Raw genomic sequence first — 25,442 nt, 5'->3', positions numbered from 1 at the left:
AGTAAATAAGGTTTTGTGACATCTTATATCAAACAGTGGAGGTTACTTTAGCTCACACACAGAAATGCACACACATACTGTATATGTTCATTATGATAATTTTTGTAGAAATTCTACTTTTTCCTTTTCCTCCACTGTTTTTTTTTTACTTCCTGTTACAGCTGGAGGGATAATTACTGAGCTTCTAAATGATTAGCCTTAATAAATGTTTTGATGACAAAACAATGGTGAGTATTCAGACATCATCACTATCATTGTTGAGAGCAGTTACTAGTTAGCAGCTGGCACAATTGGTTGACCATTGTGTACAATAAACACACTTTTTGTTTTTCTCCAAAGACTTCCTGTTGCCTCTGCTTCGGCATCCAATACAACAGTTTTTATTCATTGCTAACAGGAGCATTGACAGGGGTGTTTTTTTTCTTAGGTGGCCCCTCTCTGGAGGGCAGCAGTGGTCAATATGCTATGTACCATAGCACTTTAGTTATGCCACATCAACCAGGAATCGTTGGCTGACCCCTCAACCTCCAAGCTCCTCTGCTAAATTTATGAAAGTAGTTTCTAGTGTTGGCTGGGGAATTTATTTTATTTCTCTAAAATAAATTTGTGATTATATAGGCACCTGACAGTTGTCCCCCTAAAGCTGCCATCCTAAGCACAGGCCCTCAGGTACTTATATATAAATATGGCCCTGGCTATAGAAGGAGTGAAGACATGGACAAAGTAAATGGCAGAATTGTTAGCTCCTTGTATGCTCCTTTTACCATGCCTTAAAGGTTATAAGTGGAAATGCCACCAGTTAAAGATGATTATTGTACCTTTGCCTTCTATTACTATATATTATACATCAATACAGCAATTACAAACAGTAATTCTCACCAAGGTAGGGTCTAGAACTTTAGCAAGAGAGAGAGGATATAACCTACAAAGTTAAAGCAGACAAAGTTCTATAGCATAGGTGTAAAAAAGTATAGTGTTGAAAGTGCTTATTCAACAGCATCTTATAAGAGCATAATGGCCTTACATAATCAAAGCTATGTGGTACCAACAATATGTCCTTTACTATATGACATATTTAAGGACTATCATATTAGGATTTTTTTTGTAAATGTTGAAGTTCATTTGTTTTAAAGGTAAATGCATAATTCCTTAAGTTAATTAGACAAGTTGAAGATTGCCAGCTTTGTTGAAAGCCTTACTCCAGTTAATTTGTTGAATTCTATTATATAAATATTAAAGCAGCAATATTCCTTAAAGCCTTCCAGTTTAATGCATATAAAATCATATTCTCTGAGTGTGTCTTGCTCATTTTTATTACAATAATTGTCGTCTTAATCACTGTAGCCTAAGGTTACCATAACAACCCACCAGACTGCACTACGCTCTGGGGAGACATCATTTTAACCTCCCAGTCATGTAAGAATTGAACTCTTGAACCAACTATTCTAGATCGGTGAAAGGAAAACATACCCTAAAAGGTCAACCGAAGCTCGTTTAAACCAAATATACAAATAGCAATCTGCAGTGTTAATTAAAACTATAAATCCTCTTCGAGCGTTTCTTGTTTGCTTTCATGTACTTACCCTCTCAATATTTACAGTCTTAATGTACAAAGCTAACATGATACAATATTACAGTATTCCCAAGCTTTTTGGAACATAAAAATAGTAATATAGAAAAGCATGCTTTTTCTAGTATGATAGTACTTAGTGGTTTAATATAAGATTATTGTGAATGATTCAGTGATCCTGATGATGTTGCACTGCAGTTGGTGTTGGCATTGGCACCTTTTCAGGGAGAAAATGCTGAACATTTTTTGTGTCTGTCATCGTTCTTCCCAATGAGTAACCATGCTATCAAAGTATTGGTTGGGCCTGTACATACTAACTAAGTGGCAGCTTAGAATCAATGTAAATGCCAAAAATAGTGAAGCCAGAAAGGGTCCATCTCACAAGGTTTTCTGATAACCTGTAATGAAATATGTTATAAACTTATGCCAGCATAGGTATTTTTCTGAAGTAAGCTCTCTTTTTCTGGAAATGTTAATGTTACAGTGACCCTTAGTAATACAAATACAAAAAATACAAAATATCCAGAGGTTGTTCGATTTTAACAGCCACAGGGTCTGCTTCCTCTGTAGTTATGTCCCTGTGGCTCTGGGTTTTCATGTTAGGTTGCAGGAAAATCTTTTACCTGCCAGACTGCAATGCCCCCACAGACCAGTATTTCCGATAAACCAATTGTTAACATCACATGAGACATTAAAATCAGTAGACTAAGCATTCTGTGGATATTAGTAAGTGAGGTTTTTGTGCCATAAGTGCTAATTGGCTCTCTGAGTACCTACTTCATCTGGATGCACCATTGCCCAACACTGTTCTAGGTGCACAAATACAGTAGCTGTGCCTCGAGCACAAAAGTTTGGGCAAAGTGAGAAGCCCCCATTTTTTTAGTTTGAATTGCTGAAGGTGCTAAGACTGAGCAGTACAGATAAGTTTGATTCAGGTTTTCCTTTCTGTGCACGCTGCAGGCAGTTTTTCAAGCTGTGGACAATTAGACAAAGATTTTGGTTAATTGCCTCCACAACTGAATAAGCTTGCACGCTGCACTGCCTATCATAAATGTTTAAATAGAGCAATAGATATTTTTCTCAAGGCAAAATAATTCAAAAAGGCTATGCATATTTTATATGTATGGGCCCATTCGCACACCCTGACTTTCTGTAGATGTCGCCTGGTGCATGGTGATGGAGGGTTCGGCACCCTCCCAGAAAGATAGTTCCAAGAAATTCACTGGCACTCACGGCTAATTTAAGCAGGGAAAACCCCTTGCGTGTTTATTTGCAGTTGTGAAATGTTTCGGGGTAGTACCCCTTCGTCAAGCATGCTTGAATCAGCCGCCTACGTGCCAGTGAATTTCTTGAATTTTCTGCATATTTACCATAATACACAGAAATTAAAAAAAAAAACTTGCATCAATGGAGTAATTGAGAGGGAAGTGATTTTTTTTTCATAGTGAAAGAAAATGAACATATTTAGAGAATAATCTTTCTGTGCTCTGTACTCTCGTTATTTACTGCATATTTAAAGCAACAAATATTAAAGATAAACCTAGTTTGTGAATACTTACAAAACCTGCCAACTATCCATTGTTCCTAATAATTAAGGGATATGCTTCCTGTAAGTGATGTAAATACAGTTTTATTTGTGTATATCTAACTACATTTATCATATATTCAGTTTTAATTCAGCATAGGTATTATTTTAAAATATGTAAATGGAATTGCATTCTTGCAATGTGAATCTAATTGCCACAAATACATGGATTATAGGTATATGTTTTTCTCATTGCATGACTGAGCTGAAGTGTGGGATTTCTTAGCACAAGTGTTATGAGGTTAAAACCCCTTGTTTATTCACCTCTGTTGTGGTAAACTCCCCCTCTACTTTATCTGGTAGTTTAGCTTAGTTTCGCTGAAAGTCTTAAATGATAAACATTGTCATTTATTAATTCTGTTATCTTTCTGGAAGAAAAGAAAGCCGGGTAGCTTAGGGGCAGATTTATCAAGGGTCGAAGGGAATTTGAGGGAATTTTCAAAGTAAAAAAATTTGAAATTCGAAGTAATTTTTGGATACTTCGACCATCGAATAGGATACTACAACTTCGATTTGAATTAAAATAGTTTGAATATTTGACCATTTGGTAATCAAAGTACTGTAAAAAAAACTTCGGCTTCAATACTTCGCCAAATTAAACCCGTCGAAGTGCTATGTTAGCCTATGGGGACCTTCTAGAGCATTTTTCTAAGTTTTTTGAAGTCGAAGAAAAATCGTTCGTTCGATCGCTAAAATTCTTCGAATCGTTCGAACGATTTTACTTCGACCGCAAATGGCCAAATTCTATGTAAAAAAACTTCGACTTCGATATTCGATCAGATCAGTCACGGTCTGTATAAGAAACAAATGTACCTGGAACATTTTAACATTTTCGTTATCCTGATTTCCACAAATACATAGTCAATAGCAATAGCTAACTAACTACCTAGAATTGCCAATTCTAAGCAACCTTGAATTGGTCTTAATTTTTTTTTATGTATTTGCCCTCTTCTTCTGACTCTTTCCATCTTTAGATTTGGGTCACTGACCAGTGTGGCATAACTATAGAGGAAGCAAAACCCGCGGCCCTCTCCTATTTATATTCGATCACTTATTCAATTCGGTGCATGGTTGGGAACTTGGGACCCTAGCAGTCAGATTGATGAAACTGCAAACTGGCGAGCTTCTGAATAAAAAGCTAAATAAGTAAAACTACAAATCATAAAAAATTAAAACCAAATGCAAAATGTCTACATCATACTAAAACTTAACTCAAAAGTGAACAACCCCTTTAAAGGCAAACTAAACACCTCCAAAGTATTAGATATATTAAATGTTGATTCATTATGAAAGAGGCTTTTTCAATCAGAAATCTCTGGTATAGGGTACTCTCGAACCAGATACTGTCATAGCACTTTGTAGGGCTCTGACAGGAGCATGGAGCAGCTTTAATATTTTTCAAAGGTGTTTTTTTTCAACTCAGACTGTTTACAGGGGGACAAGTATGCTTTTTTCTACATCCTATAAGAAAAACTCAATGAGTTTGCCTCTTTAGACAAGTACTATTTAGTTTATGACTGTCCATATCCTGAGAGTTTTCATAATATGCCCCCTGAATTGAGTTGCTACTTGGCTGGTATTTTAACAACCTATAACTCAGACAGGCAGATGGCACTTCTTGAATGTGGTTTATTAGGGTTGCTGCTGTTAGACACCTAACGCGTTTCGGGAATGTATCCCTTAATCATAGGCCGAATGTAAGGGATACATTCCCGAAACGCGTTAGGTGTCTAACAGCAGCAACCCTAATAAACCACATTCCAGAAGTGCCGTCTGCCTGTCTGAGTTATATGTACCTACAGTGGGGGACACTGTCGACTGAGCACCTGGAGGAGGGGAGGTTCGGTGAGCTGAAGCGGTCTTTATTTTTGTCTTATCTGCATTTTAACAACCTAGCTGGTAAATATGATGTTTGATGTCAGTGTTATTTATAGTAATAAACTAAAATGTGTGCATACACAAAACATATACACAAAATGTTTTGATATATTTGTGGCAATGCTTCTAGTAAAATACATCTTCTATAATTTAGCACATAACCAATGCACCATATTTAGAATTTAGCCTATGGTAATGCAGTATTGTCCCCTTTAAGGAAAATGTATCCAGGAATAGGACCGTAACCTCATAGTAAAGCTCACTTAATAAAGTCCTTACAATGTGATGATTAACAATTGCTTTCCCTTTCTCTCAGCATTTTGTCCTGTTCTCTGTAGTCGCTGCTATTGCTTCTTCACCACAGCTCATGTATTGAGTCCATTCTCCTGTGCTTCTGTGCACCTGTCTGTTTATACACAGTGCCTTTGTAATATGATTGCTCTTTCCTCCCTTTGGACTTCATCAGGGTATTGTGCATTTCCTATCTGTCTGTCCTTGTTCCATCTGCCAGTCCATCTATGGCAGTTTTGTTATATCTTTTCTCTCTGCATTTTTTGCTGTTCCTTTTCTTTTTATTTGTGATTTCAAAAGCTATGTCCCCATGCCTCTTCTCTCTATCTCTACCCCCTTTCTCCTTTGCTGTGTTTATTCTTTCAGGCTTTGTGTTTCTCTAAAATCTTTGTCCTTTGGTTTTGTCTTTCTGGCTGGCTCTGTGTTCCCCTGTGGATCTTTCTGCTCACTCATTTAGCGTTCACTGTAGCAGACGCTTGTGCCTCTGCCTGTACTATCAAGTACTGTTCATTTGCCTTTGTTTTGTTCATTGCACAATTCACTTGGCTGAAACAAATTAGCGTTTTGTATCTATGTCACTATTTTATCTACTGTTGCAATGATGACCCCTTAAAGGTAAAGAACACCTGTAGAATTTTACCTGAATGATTTCTTCTTTCATTTTCATTCTTTAGTCTACTCTTCTGACTGAGCAGGACTGTCTGATCCAATTTCTATTCTGTGGCCCCTGTTTGTTAAATTATCTTAAGACCCATGATTTTTATAACTAATAAAATCTTCTGTAGTGCAAATCCGATGAGAGTGTTTAGGGAGGCATTGCTAACTTTTTATATGAGCTCCAGTGGGTGAGAGTGGAGCATCTTTCTCCAATTACATGGCAGAAAGTTGGTTGGAGTGCAGTCTCCTAGAAATCATCTTTTGATACTTCACTCCAGAAATGTATTTCATAGACTTCAGCAGATGCATAACTATCTATACAGCATAGGTGATTGTGGGAGGGGGTGTCATGTAACGGGGGTTCTGCTGTACTGTGGTCCCCCCCTCTCTTGCCCCTCTGCAAAAAAAATCTTTTGAGGGCTGAGCAAAAATTAACGCCACTTGACCTCAGGCCTTGACCTTATTCAAAACCATATATATAACCTGCCTACTACTAGTTGATCCAAAGGAAGACAAAAAAAACATTTGATTTGAAGTCTCTCCAATTCCTTCCCAACTCCAAGATGGAAATCAGACTAGTCCCTGAATCAATTAGTACTACAAGCTATGTTTCATAACCCTGTATTCCCTCCCTTGCTGAAAAGCCATCCAACCCCTTTTTAAAACTATCTAATGTATCAGTCAGTACCACTTATTTAATGAGAGCATTCCACATCTTCACAGATCTTAATGTAAAAAAACCCTTCCGAATATTTAGACAACCCCAACTTGACCAGTCTTTTCTCATAGCTAAGATTTTCCATACCTTTTACCAGCTTAGTTGCCCTTCTCTGCACTCTCTCTAATTTAATAATGTCATGTTTGAGGACAGGAGACCAAAACTGTACTGTAGATTTTAGATGGGGCCTTACCAGTTCTCTGTATAGTGGAATAATGACCCCCTCCTTCTGAGAATCAATGCCCCTGCTAATACAGCTCGAGACCTGTTGATGCTGCTGACTAGCATTGCTTGCTACAGCCAAGTTTATGGTCTACAAGGACTCCAATGTCCTTTTCCATTATGGATTTGCCTAGTGCAGTCCTATTATGGATTTACCTAGTGAAGTCCCATTAAGTGTATAAGTGGCTTAGATATTTTTACATCCCAAGTTCATTGACTTTACTTTTATCAACATAGAATCTCATCTGCCACTTAGCTGCCCAGATTGCCAGTTTGTCAAGATCATGTTGCAAGGATGCCACATCCTGAATTAATTGGGCTGCATAGTTTTGTGTCATCTGCAAACACTGATTACTGACATTACTTACAATGCCCTCACCTAAGTCATCAATGAACATGTTAAATAAAAGTGGACCCAATACAGAACCCTGAGGGCATAGACGGAGGGTGATTTTTTTTTTGGGGGGGGGGGGTAGGCTAAGTCTAATGTTACTTCAACAGTTTCTTCACCAGTGATTTTCCACTGGTGGAGAAACAGCTGATTCAGTCCCATTTCATAAGCATTGGGAAAAGTGGTAATTCACCTGTCAGAGCACACAGGGAGAATTTCTGTCTAAAAATGCACTACAATCTGAAATCTGTACCTTCAAACCTTCAAACAACTAGTTGTTTTCTGATAGATCACCAGAGATGATGACTATTTCCAATTACTTTCAAATTTCTATGTGTTTGTCTAATATTGAAGTGTAAAATGTCTTTTTTTCATCTTCTAAAGCAGCTCTGGGAGGGGGGGGGGGTCACAGACCCTGTAAACTTTTCTAAATTGATACATTTAGTTGATACATTTCTAAAAGTTGTCCCTGCTGAGCAGAATCAGAGTTTCATTACAGGCAGCTCTTAGAATTGATACAATAGTTGCTAATATTCCACAGATGCTGCTGAGAAATGTATCAACTAAATGTTCCAAAATTGTAAGAGTCTGCACCTGAATTACTGAGCTGCCAGACGGAAACACCAGATACAAGAATGTTCAACTTTAAACATCGATTTTGAAAAGACAATAAAAAATAAATAGTGGAAAGTAATTGAAAAAATCTTTATTTCTGGTGAACAATCTGAAAACAACTGAACTTAAAAAAAGTGTTTGAAAGATGAACAACCTCTTTAAGAGCTACTAACTGATGCTCCACAGACTGCATGGTGAAGTACTAAGTAATTTTTCATTTGCCATGGACGAAGTCCAGACTATTTTGAAAATAATATTCATAGCACTTTCGTATCAAAACTATAGAAAAAGTTCAGTTCAGGAAACAGGGCTAATGAATGTGTTGTTTAATAGGGATGTAGCGAACGTCGGAAAAAAAGTTCGCGAACATATTCGCGAACTTGCGCAAAAATGCGAGCGGTTCGCGAACGGTTCGCGAACCCCATAGACTTCAATGGGAAGGCGAACTTTAACATCTAGAAAAGACATTTCTGGCCAGAAAAATGATTTTAAAGTTGTTTAAAGGGTGCAACGACCTGGACAGTGGCATGCCAGAGGGGGATCAAGGGCAAAAATGTATCTGAAAAATCTGCCTGTGTGTGCTTGGAAGAGATAGTGTAGGGGGAGAGCTGTTAGTGATTTCAGGGACAGATGATAGTAAGTTTGCTGGCTAGTAATCTGCTTGATACTGCTCTGTATTGGAGGGACAGAAGTCTGCAGGGATTTGAGGGACATTTTAGCTTAGGTAGCTTTGCTGGCTAGTAATCTACTGTTCTCTTTAAACAACTGCCATACGTTGACCTTGTAGGCATTGTTTGCCCAGTTTTTTTGGACGCAGCCACTGAAGCACAGTTGCCATAAAAAATATGCCATATAAATGCTGAAAATAGTAATTTTTCGCCATACGTTGACCTTGTAGACATTGTTTGCCCAGTTTTTTTGGTTGCAGCCACTGAAGCACAGTTGCCAGAAAAAATATGCCATATAAATGCTGAAAATAGTCATTTTTTGCCATACGTTGACCTTGTAGGCATTGTTTGCCCAGTTTTTTTGGTCGCAGCCACTGAAGCACAGTTGCCAGAAAAAATATGCCATATAAATGCTGAAAATAGTAATTTTTTGCCATATACGTTGAGTCAACGTATGGCAAAAAATGACTATTTTCAGCATTTATATGGCATATTTTTTCTGGCCTCTGTGCTTCAGTGGCTGCGGCCAAAAAAACTGTGCATATGCATTTTTTTGGTCACAGCCACTGAAGCACAGTTGCCAGAAAAATTATGCCATATAAATGCTGAAAATATGCATTTTTTTGGTTGCAGCCACTGAAGCACAGAGGCCAGAAAAATTATGCCATATAAATGCTGAAAATATGCATTTTTTTGGTCGCAGCCACTGAAGCACAGTTGCCAGAAAAATTATGCCATATAAATGCTGAAAATATGCATTTTTTTAGTTGCAGCCACTGAAGCACAGAGGCCAGAAAAATTATGCCATATAAATGCTGAAAATATAAATTTTTTTGGTTGCAGCCACTGAAGCACAGAGGCCAGAAAAATTATGCCATATAAATGCTGAAAATATGCATTTTTTTGGTCGCAGCCACTGAAGCACAGTTGCCAGAAAAATTATGCCATATAAATGCTGAAAATATGCATTTTTTTGGTTGCAGCCACTGAAGCACAGAGGCCAGAAAAATTATGCCATATAAATGCTGAAAATATAAATTTTTTTGGTTGCAGCCACTGAAGCACAGAGGCCAGAAAAATTATGCCATATAAATGCAGAAAATATGCATTTTTTTGGTCGCAGCCACTGAAGCACAGTTGCCAGAAAAATTATGCCATATAAATGCTGAAAATATAAATTTTTTTGGTTGCAGCCACTGAAGCACAGAGGCCAGAAAAATTATGCCATATAAATGCTGAAAATATGCATTTTTTTGGACGCAGCCACTGAAGCACAGTTGCCAGAAAAAATATGCCATATAAATGCTGAAAATAGTCATTTTTTGCCATACGTTGACCTTGTAGACATTGTTTGCCCAGTTTTTTTGGTTGCAGCCACTGAAGCACAGAGGCCAGAAAAAATTAAACCAGTAGGGTTTGCACCCTAGTTTGTAACGGTGGCGGAGGGAGGAGGAGGACGCTAAAGGACAGCTGTGTGTGGAGTCATGAGGCTTGAAGAGAAGGACAGCTGCATAGAAGTCAGAACAAGTCTTCCGGCGTGCAGTAACCCTCCGAGATCCACCCCTCATTCATTTTAATAAAGGTCAGGTAATCGACACTTTTGTGACCTAGGCGAGTTCTCTTCTCAGTTACAATCCCTCCTGCTGCACTGAAGGTCCTTTCTGAGAGCACACTTGAGGCTGGGCAAGACAAGAGGTTCATGGCAAATTGTGACAGCTCTGGCCACAGATCAAGCCTGCGCACCCAGTAGTCCAGGGGTTCATCGCTCCTCAGAGTGTCGATATCTGCAGTTAATGCCAGGTAGTCCGCTACCTGCCGGTCGAGGCGTTCTTTGAGGGTGGATCCAGAAGGGTTGTGGCGCTGCCTTGGACAGAAAAACATTTGCATGTCTGACGTTACAGACTGGCCAAAGGGCTTTGTCCTTGCAGGTGTGCTCGTGGCAGGATTACTGGCACCTCTGCCCCTGGAATGTTGATGAGTTCCTGAAGTGACATCACCCTTAAAAGCATTGTACAACATGTTTTGCAGGCTGGTTTGTAAATGCCGCATCTTTTCGGACTTGTGGTATGTTGGTAACATTTCTGACACTTTATGCTTGTACCGAGGGTCTAGTAGCGTTGCGACCCAGTACAGGTCCTTCTCCTTAAGCCTCTTGATACGGGGGTCCTTCAACAGGCATGACAGCATGAAAGACCCCATTCTCACAAGGTTGGATGCAGAGCTATCCATCTCCGCTTCCTCATTATCAAGGACTGCATCATCCACGGTCTCCTCCCCCCAGCCACGTACAAGACCAGGGGTCCCCAAAAGGTCACCACTAGCCCCCTGGGAAGCCTGCTCCTGTTGGTCCTCCTCCTCCTCCTCCACAAAGCCACCTTCCTCCTCTGACTCCACTTCTGGCACCTCTCCCTGCGTTGCAGCAGATGCCTGGGTTCGTTCTGGTGATTCCGACCAGAAATCGTGCGCTTCCAGCTCCTCGTCACGCTGGTCTACAGCCTCATCTGTCACTCGTCGCACGGCACGCTCCAGGAAGAAAGCGAAGGGTATTAGGTCGCTGATGGTGCCTTCGGTGCGACTGACCATATTTGTCACCTCTTCAAAAGGTCGCATGAGCCTGCAGGCATCGCGCATAAGCACCCAGTAACGGGGGAAAAAAATCCCCAGCTGTGCAGATCCAGTCCTACCACCCAGTTCAAAAAGGTACTCGTTGACGGCCCTTTGTTGTTGCAGCAGACGTTCCAACATAAGGAGCGTTGAATTCCAGCGAGTCTGGCTGTCAGAAATCAAACGCCTGACTGGCATGTTGTAGCGCTGCTGAATGTCAGCAAAGCGTGCCATGGCTGTGTAGGAACGTCTGAAATGGGCCGACACCTTTCTGGACTGGGTGAGAACGTCCTGGAATCCTGGGTACTTGACAAAACGTTGGACTATTAAATTTAACACATGTGCCATGCAGGGCACATGTGTTAAATTGCCTAGTCTCAACGCTGCCAACAGATTGCTTCCATTGTCACACACCACTTTTCCGATCTGCAGTTGGTGTGGGGTCAGCCACCGATCGGCCTGTGACTGCAGAGATGACAGGAGTACAGATCCGGTATGGTTTTTGCTTTCCAGGCACGTCATCCCCAAGACAGCGTGACAACGGCGTACCTGGCACGTCGAATAGCCTAGGGGGAGCTGGGGGTGCACAGGTGTGGAGGAGGAGAAGGAGGACCCAGCAGCAGAGTAAGAAGAAGAAGAAGACGAGGTAGAGAGCGATGGAGGAGTAGAGGTGGTGGCAGAACCGCGTGCAATCCGTGGCGGTGACACCAACTCCACTGTTGTTGTTGAGCTACCCATTCCCTGCTTCCCAGCCATTACCAAGTTCACCCAGTGGGCAGTGTAGGTGACATACCTGCCCTGACCATGCTTGGAGGACCATGCGTCAGTAGTCATATGGACCTTTGGCCCAACACTAAGTGACAGAGATGCGGTAACTTGGCTCTGCACATGTTGGTACAGGTGTGGTATTCCCTTTTTAGAAAAAAAATTGCGGCTGGGTACCTTCCACTGCGGTGTCCCAATTGCTACAAATTTGCGGAAGGCCTCAGAGTCCACCAGCTGGTATGGTAAAAGCTGGCGGGCTAAGAGTGCAGACAAGCCAGCTGTCAGACGCCGGGCAAGGGGGTGACAGTCAGACATTGGCTTCTTACGCTCAAACATGGCCTTCACAGAAACTTGGCTGGTGGCAGATGACTGGGAATGGGAACAGGTGGTCAAGGTGGAAGGCGGAGTGGAGGGTGGTTCAGACGGGTCAAGGAGAGCAGAGGTAGAGCAGTAAGATGCTGGACCAGAAAGAGTGTGGCTTTTAGTTTGCCTGTTGCCTTTGAGGTGTTGCTCCCAAAGTGCTTTGTGCTTGCCGCTCATGTGCCTTCGCATAGAAGTTGTACCTATGTGGCTGTTGGGCTTACCAAGGCTCAGTTTCTGACTGCACTCATTGCAAATTACAATGCTTTTGTCAGAGGCACACACATTAAAAAAATCCCACACTGCTGACTTTTTGGAAGTGTGCGATCTGGCGGTAACAGTAGAAGTTGGCGGCATTGGCGGCAATGGCGGGTGCGTTGGCCGGCTGAACACAGGTGCCGATACATGTTGTTGCCCTACTGATCCCTGCGGGCTGTCCTCCCTGCTTCTTCTAAGTCTTATTCTCCTACTGCCTCTCTGACTCTCCGTCTCTCCATCTGAACTACCCTCCTCTTGCTCTCTTCTACTAGGCACCCACAAAACATTAATCTCCTCATCATCATTCTCCTCAGATGCATCAATTTCTTCTGACACATCACAGAAGGAAGCAGCAGCGGGGACCTCCTCCTCATCACTCATTATGTCCATCTCTATCGTGTTCTCTGCCAGAATTAAATCTGGTGTAAGGTCCTCATCTCCTTCATCTTCTTCTGGCAATAATGGTTGCGCATTACTCAGTTCAAGAAACTCATGGGAAAATAACTCCTCTGACCCCAGTGAAGAAGGGGCACCGGTGGTGGAGGAAGTGTTACGTGGGGTGGCCATAGCAGTGGAGGATGAGGAGGATGTTGTGGTAAAGTTAGAAACGGTAGAGGATGGGGTGTGCTGTGTAAGCCAGTCAACTACCTCTTCAGCATTTTGGGAGTTCAGGGTCATTGGCTTTTTAAAACTGGGCAATTTGCTAGGGCCACAGGATTGCATAGCAGCACAGCCCCTAGCACGGCCTCTGCGTGGCGGCCTGCCTTTGCCTGGCATTATTTTTAAAAAAACAACAACAACAACAAAAACTCAGTTGGTTTTTCTGGAAACGATAATACACACAGCTAGATGGCGGGTTGAAGAAAACAGTGTGCAAATAATGCCTACAAGGTCAACGTATACACTACTACAGCGGTGGATACGGATTACGTAAAATATATGAATGCTGCTTGAAAAAAAGTAACTCAAGTGGTTTTTCTAGAGACGATAATATTATCAATATTTAGACAAAATGTGAACAAGCTCACACAGCTAGATGGCGGGTTGAAGAAAACAGTGTGCAAATAATGCCTACAAGGTCAACGTATACACTACTACAGCGGTGGATACGGATTACGTAAAATATATGAATGCTGCTTGAAAAAAAGTAACTCAAGTGGTTTTTCTAGAGACGATAATATTATCAATATTTAGACAAAATGTGAACAAGCTCACACAGCTAGATGGCGGGTTGAAGAAAACAGTGTGCAAATAATGCCTACAAGGTCAACGTATACACTACTACAGCGGTGGATACGGATTACGTAAAATATATGAATGCTGCTTGAAAAAAAGTAACTCAAGTGGTTTTTCTAGAGACGATAATATTATCAATATTTAGACAAAATGTGAACAAGCTCACACAGCTAGATGGCGGGTTGAAGAAAACAGTGTGCAAATAATGCCTACAAGGTCAACGTATACACTACTACAGCGGTGGATACGGATTACGTAAAATATATGAATGCTGCTTGAAAAAAGTCACTCCGGTGTTTTTTCTGGAGACGGTAATATTATGGATATTTAGACAGAATGTGAACAAGGTCACACAGCTAGATGGCGGGTTGAAGAAAACAGTGTGCAAATAATGCCTACAAGGTCAACGTATACACTACAACAGCGGTGGATACGGATTACGTAAAATATATTATGGCTGCTTGAAAAAAGTCACTCCGGTGTTTTTTCTGGAGACGGTAATATTATGGATATTTAGACAGAATGTGAACAAGGTCACACAGCTAGATGGCGGGTTGAAGAAAACAGTGTGCAAATAATGCCTACAGGGCAAATAATGCCTAAAAGGTCAACTTATACACTACTACTACAGCGGTAGTAAAATAAAAAAAAGTAAAATAAAAAAAAAATGAATATTAAAAAAAAAAATTAAAGTTGGTGCTGCTGAACTACTAGGAGCAGCAGATTAGCACACCAGTCCCACTCCCCAACACTGCTAGACTAATAGCACTGGGCTCTTATAGTAGTAGTAGTAGTAGTAGTAAAACAACAAAAAAATAAATAAAAGCAGTCCTTACAAGGACTACTGTTATTGCAGCAGTCAGCAGATGAGATCAGAAGCAGGACAGCTGCCCACTGCAGCTACATACAGAGCACTGCAGTAGAAGGTAGATTACTAGCCAGCAAAGCTACCTAAGCTTAAATGTCCCTCAAACCCCTGCAGACTTCTGTCCCTCCAATAACAGAGCAGTATCAAAACGATTACTAGCCAGCAAACTTTCAACTGTCCCTGAAATCACTAACAGGCAGCAGCTCTCTCCCTACACTATCTCTTCAGCACACACAGGCAGAGTGAAAAAACGCTGCAGGGCTTCGGTTTTTATAGGGAAGGGGAGTGGTCCAGGGGAGAGCTTCCTGATTGGCTGCCATGTACCTGCTGGTCTGGGGTGAGAGGGCAAAAAAAAGCGCCAACAATGGCGAACCCAAAATGGCGAACGTCGCGCGACATTCGCGAACTTCCGGCGAGCGCGAACACCCGATGTTCGCGCGAACAAGTTCGCCGGCGAACAGTTCGCGACATCTCTATTGTTTAACTACTTTCACATAAAACACAAGGGATATGCTAACTGTGGCATTTATGAGACATCTTACATGCAGAAAGTAATGCAGATATATTTTGGTCCCCTTGCAAAAAAAAAAAAAAAAACACACTGACTGCTTTTTTACTTCAGTTTCAAATACAATATAATAGAATATGAGATTGAAAAAAAACTAAGGGAAAGTAGATCTGCTAGCTGATCCAGAGGAATGGTAAAATACATTAAAGGCATGTATGCTGCATTCTAAACTGTGATACAAATGAAGGCAGCACTCAAGTAATAAGGAATGGCATATTTATTTGGTAGGCAGCTAAGGTTAAAGTCCTTTAACTCCCTAAGGAAACAGTAACCAATATCCAATTATAATGGTTCCATTGAACTATTCAGGTAGGTGTTGGCTCACATCCGGTCACAATGGTACCATTACAACTGGCTTGCACCTTCACAGTTTCATCTAACACCTACCGGAATAGTTCAATGAAAGTACCATTGATCATTATATTTTGTGTCAATAACTCCTTCCAAAACCACTTTTCGAGGATGAGTTTAGATGCAATGTAAGTTGCACATACCAGAAAAGCAGGTGGAGGATTAGCAGCTGCTTTCTCTCATTGCTCCCCAGAACAAATAACCATCCTGGGTAAAGCTCAGTCTCACCTACTCACCTAGCTCATAAACTTTCCCATCGGAAATCTCACAAGATATTCAGTGCAAAATCTCATGATGACATCACTAGAGTCACCAAACAGGCAAACAGGTTTGGGGAGGCTTAGCCTCTCCAAGCCTTAATGAAAATCTGCCTATGCCCGAGGGACCCCACTAAGAACCTTACTCCAAATGTACCTTTAACAACCACCCTCTGTACTCAGTTTCCATGTGGAAATGACTTCATGATTTAATTATTATTATATTGTGACAAAAAACAATAAAATCAAATAGAAACATTAACCCACTCTTTTGACTTGCAATTAAGACTTTTTGACTTCATCTGAATTTACCATACTCAGTATAAAAGCAAGCAAGCCTTCCCAAACACTTTGTGGGTATTATAATAACCATATAAATAAAAAGGGAGTTTCCTAATAGACACTGAAATACAGTGACAGAACATTAATAATCCAAGATCAATACCTAGACTTCTAGCAAACACAATTTCCCTGTTTTTTCAAAACACTTATGTGCCACTGCATGTAATGGATGAATTTTACTAGCAAAAACTTTCCGTAATGTTATATGATGCCTTGCCATTTAATTATAAACCGCTACATGGCAATGTGTCAAAATGTCTTTGCATGGAGTGACATTGCAATACCAACTGAATAGACCTATGGGCCATCAAATCTATCAGCTCAATCACACATTGTCAGGGCAATAACAAAATAGAAGTTATCTTCTGAGGCCTCTAAAATATACTGCTGCGCAAGGAAACAATTGCTATAGACTGTGATATAAAACTTGTCACCTCTGAATTTTTAGCATATAGTCCAAAGAAACCTTACTTGAAGGTTACTAAGTAGGGATGTTTCTATATATAGGGAGAGGGAGAGAGAGAGAGAGGGAACATGGAAGAGCACTTACCAAATAAATACACAGCATGCCTGGGTGCAGGTAAAATGTTTACATGAATTGTATATTGTATTAAATAAAAAGTGAGTTTTTTTATCTTACAGCAATGAATATTATTTTACAGCAGTGGGTGTTCTATGACGCTGAATCTCTGCATATAGACCAATTTCTAACAAGCTGTTTGACTTCCCATTAGGAATGTCAAATGCTCTTGAATAAGTTATAAAACCATCAGGGAAAGGCAATAAAAGTTGTAAACTGATTTTTTTTTATAAACGAGAACAAAATTTCACATATTACAATGTAATATTCTTTATTAGACATTTATTATATATAATAAGGTTTAATTGCACGTGACAATTAAAAAAAAAGTCCTGCTTAAATGTAGTGATTTAAAAATATTTTTTTTCTTAACATGCCTTGCTAAAGAACTCCAGAGGTTGGCTGAGGATTAAACAGGTCAAAAGAACACATGATCAGCAAAACAAGATACAATTACAATCAAAAAGTAATACAGGTTACTTGAGACAGCACATTAATTACATCTAGGAATGCAGATTACGAAAATGAAGCTGCTTAAATAAGTACATATACTTTCCTCTTAGGTATGGAGTGTAAGTTATAGAAAGGTCAGAAGAGACAAGTGCTTCAGGAGCAGTGGCATAAATATGCTAGAGCAATTGGAAATGGAGAAAGACATTTGTGTGTCTTTTTCCATATGGTATATAGATTTTTTCAGGAGAATAGGGTCAAAGTAAATTCAATTTCCTTGCTGCTCTTGGTTTATTACTTCTTTTTTTCCACAGCCTGAACTAGAATAATGTATTGCAGGATTCTTGGTTAGTTGCTGAACTGTTAATGCATAAGTTGTTCCTAAAAAATATAATATTGCATAAGTTGTTCCTAAAAAATATAATAATTGGTCAAAGTAGCACAATGAGGATATGGATGTCAATGTTTCGGAAAGTACCCTGCAATCTGTCATGATCCAGTGGTGGGTGCTTGGTCAAGGGTTTAACATACAAAGTTCAGATTGGATCAGCACTCCACTTGTATTTTAAAATGATTTTATTAAATTTTCCAACGTTTCGGCCCCCCTTGGGGCCTTTATCTTAATACCTTGATAAAGGCCCCAAGGGGGGCCAAAACGTTGGAAAAATATGAGTGATGATTTAATAAAATCATTTTAAAATACAAGTGGAGTGCTGATCCAATCTGAACTTTATAAATAGATATATTTATAATTTTAATTATTTACCTTCTGTAGGACTATATGATTATGAAAATAAGGATTAAACAATGTAGGAATGAGAAGGTGTTTTTAGTCTGCTAAAGTGAAAAAGATAAACTGAATTACTGAGTTTGAGCTTGAATTCAGACTGTGCCTGCAACAGTAAAGCAGATGACCAAGGACTAGGGCGGAACAAGGTCAATTGAGCAGAGTGCACACAGCATACTGCATACAGCTTAAAGAAGGCAATAAGAAGTATCGGTTAGCAAGTAGCAAATCCTGGATCATACTCCCAAATCACTGCATATAGCCTTAGTGGATGAATGAAAGAGACTGGTGTTTGATTTCCCTATTTCAGATGTCAGTTTGTTGGGTCTTGGACATAGGCCAACAAATTGGCTACAGCTAACAGAGATAACTAGTTAATATCTAAACAGCCTGAAACACAGGGCATTTTGTTGAATATATGCCGGTTAATGCAGTAGGTTCTAAAAGGTCTATACACTTCACTATTGTATAGTCATAGAAACTTCAACAATAAAGACAAAACTTAAAATAATGGTAACTTCTTGGATTGTATGAGTTGTATTAATATTGAGCTGTTATGTCCTTGTTTACCTCAGTGAAATGTAAAGCTTACGAAATCATTTTCTGCCTGATATAAATACTAACGTCATAAAAAAGCAAACACCATTGTTTCTGGTTGTTCATTGTGAACCTCTTTTCCCATACCTCTGCTGTCTCTCCCTCCGAGGATAACCTGGAAGTGCTTAGTGTGGAACAGATGGAATAAGACAAATATAGTTTGGGGAAATCAGCTTTTGCCTGCAATAACCAATGATCTGTATTAAGTGTATGTGAGATTCAAGCGTGCTGCGGCTGTTCTTCACTGCACAGTCATTTTCCAAGCAAGAGATTGATTGTACATCATGTGAGGGAGACATTTGTGGAGGATAGGTAAAGAGATAATTACAGGAAGGTAGATGAAAAAGAAGTGCTCAAGATGATTAAACATACAGAGACAAATGGAAGGGGTGTCAGGATGTATTATACCCTGATATAATATAAGCTACATAAGGTCTACATAAGGTCTATAAGCTACATAAGGTCTATTATAATCTATTATCCAGAAACCGTTATCCAGAAAGTTCTGAAATATGGCAATGCCAGTTCCCATAGAATTGTGCAAACAATTGCATTTTTTATGACTGAACATTTTCTATGTAATGATTAATGATCCAAATTATTGAAAAACCCAGTTCCAGATCCCATACCTTCAACAGTAACATTTTGTTTTAAAATTCCAATATATTTCTAGCTGTAGGGCTTCAGATACAGGATATTCTGCAGATATAATATTGTGATGTAAAATCCACTTCTCTGTACTTTAACTTAGGAAGGTATCTAAAATTATGTGCTGTTGTCCATTACTAATAATATAACATAAATGAGCTAGTACTCAAGTTTTTGGTGTACCTCAAAGTTACTGACCTGCATATTGCAAAGTGCCATTTCCACGTCCTTCAGAGGCCTTTTTTTTTGTTTAGCTCTTTGTTAATGAGTCCTGTGCAGGCTCATTATACATGTAAATGGGGTCACCCCTAGGGCCTTAAAAAGGGGTTGTTCACCTTTGAGATAACTTTTAGTATGATGTAGAGAGTGATATTGTGAGCTAGTTTGCAATTTGTTAAATTTTTTTATTATTGAAGGTTTTTAAATTATTTAGCTTTTTATTCAGCAGCTCTTCAATTTGCATTATAAGCAATTTGGTAACTAGGGCACAAATTACCCTAGCAACCATGCTTTTATTTGAATAAGAGACTGAAATTTGTATAGGAGAGAGCCTGAATAGAAGGATCAGTAATAAAAAGTAGCAATAACAATATATGTGTAGCCTTACAGAGCATTTGGTTTTTTTTTTTAGAAGGGGGACAGCGACGCCCATTTTAAAGCTGCAAAGAATCAAAAGTAAAAGACATAACTATAAAACAATAAAAAATAAATAATGCAAACCATTTGAAAAGTTGCTTAGAATTGGCCTTTCTGTAAAATAATAAAAGTTATTTTAAAGGTGAACCACCTTTTTAATGAAGAATGCTGCAAGTACTTGCAATAAACCAAGGCAAAAGTTTATTTAGCAATCAAAGGTTCGCAGGAGCTGGCTGGAGTCACAATTGACCAGGAAATTATTCTTAAATTAACGAATAATCTATATACCTATCTATATACATATATCTCACAGTGGGGTAGATTTACTAAACGGTGAATTGTCGCCAGCGACCGATTCACACACTTAGCAGGTGCAAATTCATTACCACTACACTAATTCACTGAAATGCGAAGTTGCGTCCTGGGTGCCAAACCTTGGCGACTTTTTGCTAGTGATACTTCTTTAGTGCGAGCATTTCAAAGCGAAGATTCAATAACGTTTGTTTATGTCTAGTGAAAAGTCGCTATTGATCTTATGCTTAGGTCATTTTGAATAGGGCGGATACATGAAAGTTGTATGGACGCCTTTATTAGAGATGTTGGTGCAAATGCTTGAAATGGCCTCTTTTTATTACAAATGTCCAAGGAACCTTAATAAAGACAAAATAGATCATATAATGCCCTAGACATTAGCCCACTGTAAAATGAATGTTCCATGGCCCTCAAATGTCTGGGGAAAAATGTTAACCCAAAAAAGTTCAAGTCAGGACTTTTGCAGGCAATCCTGCTGAGAAGAAGGAAAATTCAACAGCGTTTTTTCAACTTTAATGCATTTTCGGTAGACAGGATATGATGTAAGTGACATAAGATTGAGGAAGATCTAGCTTAATTTTAGCACTTCGCCTGGTCTTAGGTGGTGAAGTCATCTCTGGCAAAAAAGGTAATGTTCAGTAAAATTGGCACTTTAATTAATGTGCGGAGCATGACCATTAAGCCTTAGCAAAAAGTTGCCTTGCAATCGAGTGTGAGCGAATGCTAGCGATGTTCTCTTTCACTAGTGAATTGTTGTCTGCACCTGTTAGTGAATTGGCGATGTCCCTGCGGATTGCATTTCTGGTGAATTTTCACTAGTGATGGCCACTTTTCCCTTTAGTAAATCTGCCCCAGTTTCTCCCTGAAGCCTCCAGTACCCCTGTAATACAGAATGTACAGGCAGAGTGCAGACTTACTAAAGGACATAGTGGTGAAATTTTGCATGAAATACCATCTGCGGGAACATTGCCAATTTACTAACAGGCATAGAGGAAAAAAGCTAAAGAGTACATTGCTAGCGAAGTTTCATCCTTTTTCCCAGGTGAATTTCCACTATTGTTACTCTGCAAATTCACTTAAGTGCAAATTTTCCATTACGTTACCCCTTTTGCGAGCTTAGACCTGGTGAACTGATAAGATAAAGCTACATCCTCCTCAATCTTTTGTCAGTGACATCATATCCTGTATGCTGAAGAGTCATAAAAATTAAAACCTCCTAACACACAACTCTTATTGCCTGATTTATCTTTTTATTTGTACTTTTTATTTACATAATTTCGAGACTGTTATAGACAGTCAAATGCTAGAAATGGAATCTTTGCACTCTGTGTAGGTGTGCAGTAACCAAGATTGAATATCCACCATTTAACTTGATTGCTTATAAAGTGATACCCCTTGAGAAATAGAAATGTTCAAAAAACATGTTAATTCATATCCAAAAAGGGCTATATGTTTTTTCTCCAATTAAAAAGGAAACAGACGGGGGCGTGGCCAAATGGGCAGCAGCATAAACACACTTTTACAGTGCTCCTATGCCAACTCTGCAATCTGCCCCATCCAAGCAAACTAACCCATCTGGCACCACAGGACACAATCTCAATAGATGAGGGAAGGCAGCCGCTACCAAAAGGAGACCCAGATTGAAGCGTTGGGGTCATCGCAGGCTACTCGTTTCTCCCACACTTACAACACATCACAGTTTATCAAATCTGGCCCTAATGGGGTTTACGAATGCTGGGGGACTTGCTTAAAGAAAGAACTGAATGTCCCCCCAACCTCCCACACGTAACGGTTGGCTAAACCTGATAATAGTAATACAAATTACCTACGCTGCCAGGGGTTGCCCCCAAAAATATGACTTGATGGTGAGACTGGCTGGGATCTACTGAGGGGGCCCAGCTCTTGTTATGCCGCTGGTTATGACTTAAAGATACCATTACTATACTGATTTCATTTTTTTATATCAAGATGGTTGCCAAGGCTGTGCTTCCAAGGTAAAACATATTGTGGGGAATAAAAATAATAACTGTAATAATAAATAAGGAAGATTTTGCTACTTTTTATTGTGTAAATACAATGGATTCAACACATTGTGATTATTCTGATTTGCCTGTATAGGCTGGTAGACAATGTGTGCTTATTGTGGATGTACTGAAAAATGTATGTTTATAAAGGTTATTTTTCTTCAGATACTTTAATCATTTCCCTCAGTTAATTTGTGACTGCACATAGTGTATCTATTGTGGTAGTTGGTGGGTAGTAAGGGTGAATCTGACCTGTTTCGCTTTGCCAAATATTCTGCAAAAAATTGTGTGGCTGAATCAGGGGAATGTAATAAAAGTCAGTAATGGAAAAACAAATTTTTCTTTTTCGCGAATTTAATATAGCTTTTGCAAACCCGGAAACTGTTTAACGACCACTTCCGAAAGCGGAAGACCGTTTGCAAATGTTATAGTTGGTGATAGTTAATGTACTAAAACTTTCTACTGAAATAGTCGTTATGTTTGCTCCAAAAGATTATGACACCTTCAAGCACAATTAAAATTCATAATACGCAATTAAAATTCACAATGCAATAACAGTTCAAACAACAATATTACAGCAGCAAACTTTTTCACATTTGGGTCTTATTTTCGCAGAGAAATTTACTGAAAAATTTCTCTCATCACTATTGGTGGGCAAATATTACAAAATGTAAAGAAAACCACTGGCAAATAATTATGTTCCTTCTTTAATGCACATGCATGTTTGCAGAAATCTTATACTTTTTGACATGAAACTGGTCTGTAAGAAATAATTCTAAATGAAACATAACAAATCATTAAGTCACTACTACAAGCTATTTACAGAGGAACCTTGAGTACAATTTTAAGTATACTAAATTATAAAGAAGCACAATACAACTGGCTCATTTAAGTACAAAGTGCCCTTGAGTAAAATACACAGTATAGGTATGTTTCCACACCTATCATAGACATAACAGGCTGATCAGAATTTTGCACATGGCAACACATTCTGCACATCCCTAAGTGCTATACAAATACTATAATTACACAGCAAAATGTTTGATAAATGGATGTTTATTAAAATGACAGTTTTCTTGTAATATAAATTTATTCTCAAGAAAATGGAATAGAGGCAGAGATACAGAGCCATGGCTACAATCATACACTTCAGTGGCCTTCCATGTCACAATGCTGTAATGTATCTTTTTCAGTGACAGTTTAATGTGAAGATATTTAGAATGGCTTTTACAGGCAGTAACATTTGACTTTTAATTGTTTACAGCAAATAATATGGACTTCGTAATTTTGTAGATATTGTTTGTGATATATAACATATACCAAAATGTAAGTTATTGAACTTACCAGATCCTGAGGGTAGCATATCATGTGTGGTTTGATACTGTCTGCCTTATTATTAATTATGACAGCGTTACAGACATTCTGTTTTCATTTTGTTTTAATTTTTATCCAGAAAGCACTTTTTAATTTTTTTGGTGTTACTGTTCCTTTAAGGCTACTAGAAAATTGTGTAAACATTAAATAAACCCTATGGGTTGGTTTTGCTTTCAATAAGGATTCATTATATCTTAATTTGGATCAAGTACAAGTAAGCGTTTTATTATTACAGAGAAAAAGGAAATAATTTAAAAAAATTTGATTATTTGTCATAATTGTGTGCTTTTCTTGGTCCTTTAAGGTATGAACATCTAAATTATGTAAAGATACTTTATCTGGAAAACCCCAGGTCTTCAGCATTGTGGATAACAGGTCCCATACCTGTATATGCAACCAGTCCTAATCCTCTATGAAAATATTTCTCTGTATCAGATTTGTCCAAATGTGGAACAGAATAATCAAACATTAAAATAAAATGCACAATGGTTGCATATGAATAGCACACTGTATCACTTGAAGCACAGATGCCTCTCTTTCCACCCTTTGGCAGCGAAGCCATAATCCATGCCAGAGTCCTACATGAATGATTTGTGCCTAACAGTATCTCAGGGGTGCCCGCCACTACAAACAAATAGACTGCATGTTATTGTTATTAGACAGGAGATGGTTTTCCCTACCCAAGCCTCTCTCAATGGCCCCTGGCCACAATGCTATTTGTACATGAAGACAATAATTTTTTACTTCTGTCTTCTGTTTCTATTTTTCTCTGCTATGTTCATAATGGCTGGATAGGATGGACGGAGTGTATTCCTCATTTATTTACCACCCAAAAAAAGTCTGATGCTAACATAGTGCCTGTAAATGCCCTCAGTTATCTACTCACAGTAGAGAACTACCTGAACACATCTTGACACAATCCCTGAAGCCACCCATGCAGTAAAAACATTACAGGCAAGCGCTGTATGATTGGATGCAGAGACACCAAGAGCAATTCTTAAACAGTTCTTGATCCCCCGACAAAACACACTGAACAGAGTTTTTGATGCCCTTTCTCCAGCTTTATTTACTAGTGATGTGAAATAACTAATATTAAGCCTGATTCAGAAATGTAAAAAGCATCAGAGAAAATAGTGTTACTTATATTTGTACTTATATAATTATGCATACTGTGTGAGCTCACTGCTTTTAAATGGTTTAGAAAACATCCCTAATTACTTGAAATTTTCAGCAGTGGCATATTATATTGCCTTAAACTAGAATGACCTTTTATAAAGTGCATAGTGTTGCTAAGACTCTGCAGAGCAGAAAAAATGCTCTCCTCTAATCTAACCATTTTCTTGCTATTGACATGTATTGATGGGTTGTACAGTTTTATGTTTTACATTTGTTTTACAGTCCAGAAGGGAATTATTGCATTAGTCAATTAACTCATAGAGAGAGTATTAAGGTATTAGCGCAAGATATGAATATTAGCTGAGCATGTTCATTTACCCTTCTATTTAGTTCAGAAGGTCTTTTTTTATTATTTCTTCCTCTATATCACATATTGCATTTTAGATTCTTTGCCTAAGCAGATATCTGACTATACTGCTTCTGGCTCATGCATACAAACAACATCCGTAGAATTGCACTTTTTGGTCGGGGGTGATGAATTCCCATAACTATTTCATTATTTTATGTTTTTTGCCCATTTTCCAATCCATTAAATCTTGGCAAAGGAACTCATACTGTTACATTGTTCACCCACAGCCAAAAAAGCCTAGCATACACTCATTCCCCTCGGCATCATAAACATGTTCTTTTTAGCTTGGCTTACTTGGCCAGATA

The 25,442-nt window shown here is 39.0% G+C and overlaps 1 protein-coding gene across 3 annotated transcripts in view; it reads left to right on the top strand.

The window, feature by feature from the left end:
- ntm.S (neurotrimin S homeolog) overlaps positions 1-25,442 on the top strand; it is a 778,399-nt gene that overhangs the window by 515,223 nt on the left and 237,734 nt on the right. The window lies entirely within an intron of this gene.

Source organism: Xenopus laevis, chromosome 7S (genome assembly GCF_017654675.1).
Source record: "Xenopus laevis strain J_2021 chromosome 7S, Xenopus_laevis_v10.1, whole genome shotgun sequence".
Lineage (NCBI taxonomy): Eukaryota > Metazoa > Chordata > Amphibia > Anura > Pipidae > Xenopus > Xenopus laevis.
This window is presented reverse-complemented; position numbering and strand designations above follow the sequence as displayed.